The sequence below is a fragment of the Brassica oleracea genome, chromosome C9, assembly GCF_000695525.1.
Source record: "Brassica oleracea var. oleracea cultivar TO1000 chromosome C9, BOL, whole genome shotgun sequence".
Lineage (NCBI taxonomy): Eukaryota > Viridiplantae > Streptophyta > Magnoliopsida > Brassicales > Brassicaceae > Brassica > Brassica oleracea.
This window is the reverse complement of record NC_027756.1, coordinates 15,311,074-15,319,618: the sequence shown is the minus strand read 5'-3', so window position 1 is coordinate 15,319,618 and position 8,545 is coordinate 15,311,074. Positions and strand designations below refer to the sequence as shown.

The following is an 8,545-nucleotide window of genomic DNA, read 5'->3' as shown; positions in this document are numbered from 1 at the left end:
TTTTTTTTTTATAATGTCGATTACTTACTTGTTCATATTTACTTACTTTAAATATTTTTGTAGGCGGTTCCTAAAAGGAAAGGAGGCCGTTTAGTTGGGTTGGCCCGTCGTGCTTCTTCGTATCCGGCATCTTCTTCGCAAGCTCCGTATGCCGATCCCATGATTCTCGAGGAGCTACATGACAAAGATGAACGGATTGGGGCATTGGAGGAGCAGAACACCACTATCCTTTCGGAGAATGCCACTATCCGTTCGGAGAATGCCACTATCCTTGCTGAGTTGGCATCCCAGAAGAAGTTCAACACCGAGATTATGCAGAAGCTAGATCGTTTGATGTCTTCGAGTTCTTCTTAGTTTATTTCGGCTTTATAAAACTTTCGGAATGTTTTTTTTTTCTATTTCGGTTTGTATGAATTTTAAACTTTATGAATGTTTTTTTCCTATTTCGGTTTTTATGAATTTAAATTTTATAATATTATTAGTTTTTTATTTCCAATTTTTTAAATTTATTAATATCAAAAAATATATAAAAATGCAAAATTAATTTGTAAAAAAAAAGGGTATATACCGACGGACAACGGTCGTCGGAATATACCGACGGCCTTATATCCGTCAGAATTTACCGACAAACCCATTTCCGTCGGAATATACCGACGAACTCGGTTCGTCGGTATATTCCGACGCCCTATGTCCGTCGGTAAATTCCGACGCCCTATGTCCGTCGGTAAATTCCGACGCCTATAGTTCGTCGGAATAAACCGAGGAACCACGTTCGTCGGAATTGTAGTTTTCCGATGAACTCTGGTCTCGTGTAGCCGCATCGTAATATCGTCGGAAGTTCGTCAGAATGACGTTTCTCGGTATTCGTCAGAAAGTCGTCGGAATTTCTGACGAAATTCCGACGACTTTCTGACGAATACCAAGAAACGTCATTCTGACGAACTTCCGACGATATTACGATGCGGCTACACGAGACCAGAGTTCATCGGAAAACTACAATTCCGACGAACGTGGTTCGAGTAAGGAGCAGAGATCAAAGATCTCGTTGTTAGGCATCCTTAAGTGACTTGAGTTGCCGCAAACGTTAAAAAGCCTAGAGTTGCCATGGAGATTGTGCTCTGGACGAAGAAGATTTTTTTTTTTAAAAGAAAATTTAAATAACAAAAATTTAAATAAATAGCTAATAAGTTTTCAGAAAATATAAAACTTTTATTTTTTTTCTTTTATAGGAGAAAACTGTTTTTTTTTTTTGCAAAAGAAACAAAAATTAAATGACTAAAATGGTTTTAGAATCCGGAGGCATGTGATATGCTTGAATTGTAGAACTAGGCCTGGATTCAGAAGTTTATAATAGACTTGGACAATGAGAAGCTCGATGGCTTAGATTCAGAGGTTCATGATGAACTTGAATAGTGAAAACATATAGTTTGATAAAAATAACATAAAAAGAGGCTCAAATGGCTTGAAAACGAAAAATAAAGAAGATCTGTGGCTTGAAGAGCAAGAAAAAAACAGGGACGGAACCAATCGTTAGATCATTGTGGCTCTGATACAATTTTAAATTAGATGGACTTCCAACTTAAAACCAATTGGTGATAAGTGGATTGTCTCATCTATCTTATATACTGATTAGGATCCATTCCAACTAACGATGTCGGACACTTTGTGTCTAATAATTATCACCCATGTTTATAGTTTTTTCTTTGGATCAGAATCTCTGTTTATAGTTTAAGCATGACATTTTGTGGTTTAACTTCTTCGCCCATCATTTTCCTGCATATATGTGATGCAGTCTTTTTTGTTCGAACGATGATTCTGTTTATAGAGAATCCTCTATTACAAATGATGATAAATTTTGTATTACACATTGATCTTGGTATATGTTGTTCTAGCTGAGACACTAGCTAATTAACGCGCTTCATACGTAAATATGTCTTTAAAGATGAAATTCACATTTATTTGCAAATAATAGCACCAATCAAACTACCAGAAATTTCTAAGGACAATGTTTTACTGTGAAGACTTGAGAGAAATAAACAAACAAAAGAAAATAGAGATCTTATTCACAGCAAACAAAGAAATTTGCTAAGGAAAAAAAGAAAAGAAAAGACACCAGATCGATAACATTAAAAGATAAATGACTAACCTCTTGATGCCGCCTGGGAAGAATAGAGAGATTCCTAGCTCTTTCGTTCCTCCAAACAAAAAGATTTAGGTTTATGTTTTCAAAGTTAAAATATCCCGTTCTTCTGGTATTTTTCTTAGATTTCTAGCAACTTGTGGTGTATCTTCTTATCCATTAACCTCACATTTCATGGTTCAGACTTTACAACTCTCCACAGACAACAAGGAAACTACGTAACTGTGTGGTACTCGTCTTCCATATTTGTACTCGCAGCAACTTGTTGTGTGTCTTCTTGCCCATCAATATCATAATCGATGGTTCAGACTTTTCAACTCACCACAGACAACGCTGTACTCGTCTTCCTCTTAACTCTCAACAGAAAAACTCCGTATGTTATGGACCTTCTTGACGCGGACTACGTAGTTTTTTTCTACCTTTCTTTTCTTATCTTCATTGCAGAAATTATTTTCACTCCCTCTTATCAGCCTCTTAGAAACAGTTTTAGGTTTAGGCTGTTACATCTTCTTTTCTTTTTTTTTTTGTTAGGCTGTTATATCTATATACATATTATTATTACTAGGTGGTGCAGTAAAAAAATTTAAAATATTTTTTAATAGATAAATATAAAATATATTTTAAAATAAAATTTTATTAATATTGTAAATTTTCTTTTTCATATCAATATATTAATATAATTTTGATTTAATTAAACATAAAAATTATATTTAAGAATATGCATGTATATATTTGAAATTATAATCTTAGATAGATTTTTCTATCTATTTATTTTAATTAAATATATTAAATAAATTTGTAAAAGTTGCATAATTACCAAAAATTAAAATTAAACAAAATTTATAAAAAAGTTAGATATATAAGAAAATAATGATTTTACGATTAAATTTTTATAATTTTCTAAAAAAATTGTATACATTTTTGAAAATTTTAGTAATAAAATTGTATAATTAAAAATATATATAATTAAATTATATTTCGAAATTTATAATGCCATATTTGAATATATTTATTTTAATGATGATTTATGAGTTATTTCCATATTCTAAAAAAAATTTCAAAAATATAAATTGACATTAAATGTAATATATGAGTTATTACCATATTTTAAAAAGTTTACCAAAAATATAAATTAACATTAAATGCAATTATCTATGTCATATTAAGTTATAAGACATGTCATCGATTTCAGTAGTCATGTCATATTTGTTTTGTGAAATTGATTGTAGAAATGACATGTGGGAAAATCACTTCGCAAATATAGCCTAGGGGATTGCTTTAGATGTTACAATATATAATTGATCAATAATTAAAAAAATTAATTCCCTTTCGATTTGAAGTTATATATATTTTTGAAAGATTCCTGCTATAAAAGTTCAATACATTTAATTTGACATAGACAAAATGTGTTACAAAATGAAAACAAATGCAGCGTATTCCGTATGAATTATGGTAAGAAACATCATCATCCCATATAGCTGAAAAATTGTTGGAGATATTCTTTCATACCATAGCTAGTTCAGAAGGATCTTGATATTTGACATCAAAGATAATAGCATTGTTTCTACCTCATGTGATCTTGCAATGTTTATATTAGCATCAGCAGTGGCAACCGTGTTTGTGTACATATCGTTTGTATCTGCAACCTTCTTTTTAGCATCATCGATTGTATCAGCTTGTTGGCTACAACCTGCTGAATCCTTGCTCAAAGTTTTTTTGGTCTTTTCTCTATGATCACATTTGGCATCTAGCATAACATGCCTTTTCCTGCTGACAAACAACAAATCAAACATGCTTTAGAAAGAATGTGCTTAAAGATAGTGTCGTGCGAGCATCCAAAGGTGCCCTTAGATGTAGAAGGTGGATTATATCCCTCCACGAGGCCCACCAAATAGCAGGCTCGGCCCATCATAATTAGTATCAGCTCGGCTCCACGAACTGAGTGACGAAACACCAATTCGACTAGTGACTGCTTTTAGCCGGCTCAATCATGCGACTAAAACCAGATCGTCCCAGCGGCTTAACTCAAACGGCCTAACTGTTCGGCCCGACGGGCTGAAGCCCATCAAACAAGGTGACCTAGGGTAAGGAGAAGTAACGACCGGCTATATAAGGAGACAAGGAGACATCAAGAAAGGGATCCGAAATCAACTACACACCTTGCGGTTAGAATTAGGGTTTTACTTCTTCTTATTCTTCTCGACTTGTACTTTTCCGGTGAACTCATCTTCACCGGCTTGTTTCACCGCTTGTTTCCTTATTTGTAAACCGACAAAACTTCTTCTGATCTAATAAAACGTCTTTGTTACTAACCCACCGACGAGTTTCGTCTCTCTCACTTGTTTCTGACCAAACTCGATACAAACATTAGCGATTAAAAATTATATACCACCACGTAATTATAATTCATTAACTAGTCCATATAGTAAAAACAAATGAAAAGTTAAACTACTAAAAAAAATATAAAAAAAATAATAAATATTTTACATGATGATCTTAAAAGTTATAAAATAGCCAACCAAATATATTTTTTTTTACATGACACAACCAGATTTTATTTATTGTATTGCTTTTTACAAATTAAAAATGAGTATATACCAGTTTGGTTGCTTAAGTATGAAAACCATAATTTTATAATATACCCTTTTTTTCAAGTATCATAAAGCCTTAATTTTTTTTAATATTTTTCTATATTTTTATTAATTGAGTTTAAGTAGATGAATCTTAAAAATTTGCGCTTTATTATTTTTAGAAAATTGGATGCTCTAAGCCAATGCTTCAATTTTGAACTTTGAGGCACGGCTCTGCTTAAAGAGAAACTATAACCTCGAGGAAACATTAAAGACAACTAATACCAATACGAACACTTGCATACTACTTTAGCTTTGGGTCTGCCGTTTGAACAGAGCTGTGTATTTTTAAAGCAATACACTTTGTATTACCTTTCCATCAATAATCGTTTCTATAGTGGAACCTAAAGGCACTTTTCACTAACCCTGGCTTGAAACCCGTTTTTCCTTGATCAATCTAGCCAATGTTCAAAATGATATTCTCTCTTACCTGCAATAAAACCATAAACAACAACTGAGTGATTTTTTTTTTTTTGAATGAATGAATGTTAAATTTATTCATCGCAAAAAACATGTGTTACAATCAATGCATCGTTTGTGTGGAAAGAAATAGAGATATAGAAACTTTTACAAGCAGTGCCGCAAGAACTGGTGGAGCCTTTGAAAGCTCTCCCACTCGTCTCATATTTCTTTCATGCCATAGAGTATAAACTGTTGCCTGGAAGCAGTACCGAAGAATAAGGGTAAGAGTTTTATCTTGTAATCTAGCTACTAGGACTAGTAGTAGCTGATTCCACTCGTTAGAGTATCCACTCCCAAGGATGTTTTGAATAACTTTGCGCCACACTTCTTCTGAATACGAGCATGTGAAGAACAGGTGATCCCTGGTCTCCATAGGATCATTACACAACCAGCATTTTGTTATAGCATGTGGATTCCATTTAAGCATGCGATCACCCGTAGAGAGTCTGTTATTATGGACAGCTATCCATACAAGCGCCGTGTGCTTTGGAGGGCTTCTTGAAACCATACACCTACCGACCATGGAACCTTGGGAAATATCATTCTCGTTAGGTTCCAGGTTCCTGTTGTGCTGAATCCCGCTTGTACATACCATTCTCGACCTTCCAGCGCCAATTATCCTCTGATTGCGTTAGACCTCTTTGTTCTCATATCAAGAATTATCTTATCTATTTGAACCAGAGAACTTACTCTGTGCCTTCGACCTCTATACGACTGAACTGCCATCTCGAATTAATCGGAATACCAAGATCTATACATCCCCTCTCAGCTAGTTTCCGCTCTTGACATTTTAGCTTCATTATTTTTGTTAAAGACAAGTTCCCTGGAGTTTGATCAAACTGTGCATCATATCCATCATCTGTTAGCTATAAGTAAAGAAGATTATTAGCAACGTTGCACGAAAGCAAATCTGCTAAAATCAACCGAAAGTTTGACACAAACTTGTGCATAGTAGTAAATGTCATCCAACGGGTCAAGATTCTTATTGCAGTCACCAACAAAGAAAAAAGAACCAGCCTTTGAGGATCTAGCAGACAGCCTTCTGCCATGGCAACTACCTTGGACATACACCCTTTACTATAGAAATAAAACGACAGTCGTATACGACAGTCGGACATGATATATCATATTTTTTTGGATAAAAGCAATTGAAGCTTTGAGATCACCTTACATACTAACATCAAACACAAATAGATCATTTTAAAGATTCTGAGAAAATCAGTAAGCCCTCCAAATACAAAGTAGTTCCTCTCAAGTGCAACAATGATGTGACCGGCTCCAGGTGCTTCCCTGAAGTTTCCAGCTGCGTCCATACAAACATATCTGAAAAACATGACTAGAACTATCTTAAGACATACACAAGTACACATTAAAGAAGATGTGACTCAAGAATGCTTTTCGGACATGTATCAAGGATGTGAACACATGGAGAGCTAATAGTTATCCAATATGAACATTCGAGAGATAATATCCAAATTTTTACTGCTGACTTCAATGATTTTGTTCTTCCTCGTTGAGTAAGCTTGGCTATCTCGTGGAGAGAGAGGCTTCTCATGATATTAGCGTTTGACAAGAAACCGAACCATTTTGTGTGTGTGATAAATGTGTACGTTTGGAGGAGGAAATTGAAGGAACTAAGAGCAAGTTTAACCCTAGAAACCCATTAGATTTCTTAATGATTATTTAAGTATTAAATTTTAGTTAAGAACTTTAGTTTAGAGTCATTTAATTTTCTTGCTCCAATGGGAGTTTCTTAGTTAAGGGTTTCTTAAAAAAAAAAAAAATTGTTTTTAAAGATAGTTCAAAGGCAAGAAGAGCACAAATGTCGTTGCATATTCAAAAGAAAAATTCTCATGAATACATGGAATCTTTCACAAAGTTAAGCCGGATAATATAAAACATGTACAACAAGAACACAATATGTAACAAAAACACCTACCAGCTGCAGAACCAACTCTTTCCAAAATGCCTGGTGAATCTCCATCAGAATACAAATAGCCTTTTGCATTTGGAGGGGTACGGGAAGTATAATTAAGTAGCAATCTTCTGACAGCAAGAAAAACTAGAGACTTCTCCTATAAATTGTGAAGCAAAAGAAAGAGCAATAATTGGTCGGGGGTAAAATCTATGCAAAAATGAAGAAAAAAATTAATGATGATGTAATCTGAGACATTACTGCATCAATAAAAGGATTCGCATCTCTTGGTCCAGGTGATGGGCCGGAGAGAAGCTGTATCGACATTGCAACAATCATGAAGTTCAGAAGTTCCTAATGTAGAACATACGAGTTGGGACTTGCCAAAGAAATGATGAAAATCATGAGAATGTGACACTTGATACTCAAATTGATAAGTATATATAAAATATATAATAAGCATGTCATACGTACCTCACTTCAGTCGATCCAATGAAGCTCAGCACACTATGCATGACAAAGTTCTGGATGTTTTGGTCTGCCAATAATACTCTCTCAATAAGTCAACTCAAGCTAGGCTAAAGTTACCAAGAGCTATTTGAGAGAATCAATACCCATTACAAAGCCATGAGGAACTGGCTTACTCTCGTCTAGAGATAGATGCAACTCCTCAAGGCTGTCACTTTTTCCATTCTCAATCAAATGCTTTAAAAACACGGATGCAATATACATTGCATTAACAGTTTTCTTATAGTTAGAAGCCTGATCATCATCAGAAGCTCGAAGAAGCTCTTGCAAACACCACGATAGATAAATCAACAGTTTCGCAAGGTGCCTAGTGTATCCATTGTTTTACGCTGCAAAAAAAACAAAAGCATCTCTAATGCTCAATCAAACAACTCGACAACACACGTCTTTCTATTTCAGTAACCGTAGATCAAAAATCCACAACGAAACCCTAGAATTAAACACATTGTGCACGAGAATGACAAACCGAAGAGCTCGCAGGCTTGGTGAACCCGATCGCTAGGCCACCGAGAGCTCGACGGAAGCTCGAGCAGCTTGTTCCAGAAATCAGACTCCAAGAGAAATGATTTCTCCCCAACGAAAGTTGTAATGAGATACTCCGCCACGGAAAACATCATCACCACCGCCGGTGTTTCGCGGCGTCGACCGCGCGCCTCCCATGTCTCCTCCTCCTTAAGCCTTGCCGAGTCAACGAGAGCGTAGTCTGAGTCAGTTATGGTGAAGATCAAAAACAATGCGAAGACGGAGGAGACGTCGATGAAATTCGATCGAGTCGTTGTCGTCTTGGATCCTTCCTCTGACGGAGAACACTAGAAGACGAAAGAAAGAGAGAGAAAAAAAAGATTAAATGAGGTGTTGACACGTGGTTGT

At 35.2% G+C, this 8,545-nt stretch overlaps 1 protein-coding gene across 1 annotated transcript in view; it reads right to left on the bottom strand.

The window, feature by feature from the left end:
• Window positions 1-2,374, bottom strand: part of LOC106317523 (probable disease resistance protein RXW24L) — a 19,160-nt gene extending 16,786 nt beyond the window's left edge. The window contains exon 1 of the mRNA XM_013755331.1: window positions 2,147-2,374. The gene's annotated coding sequence lies outside the window, so the exon portion shown is untranslated. The remainder of the gene's footprint in view (window positions 1-2,146) is intronic.
• Window positions 2,375-8,545: the final 6,171 nt, after the last annotated feature.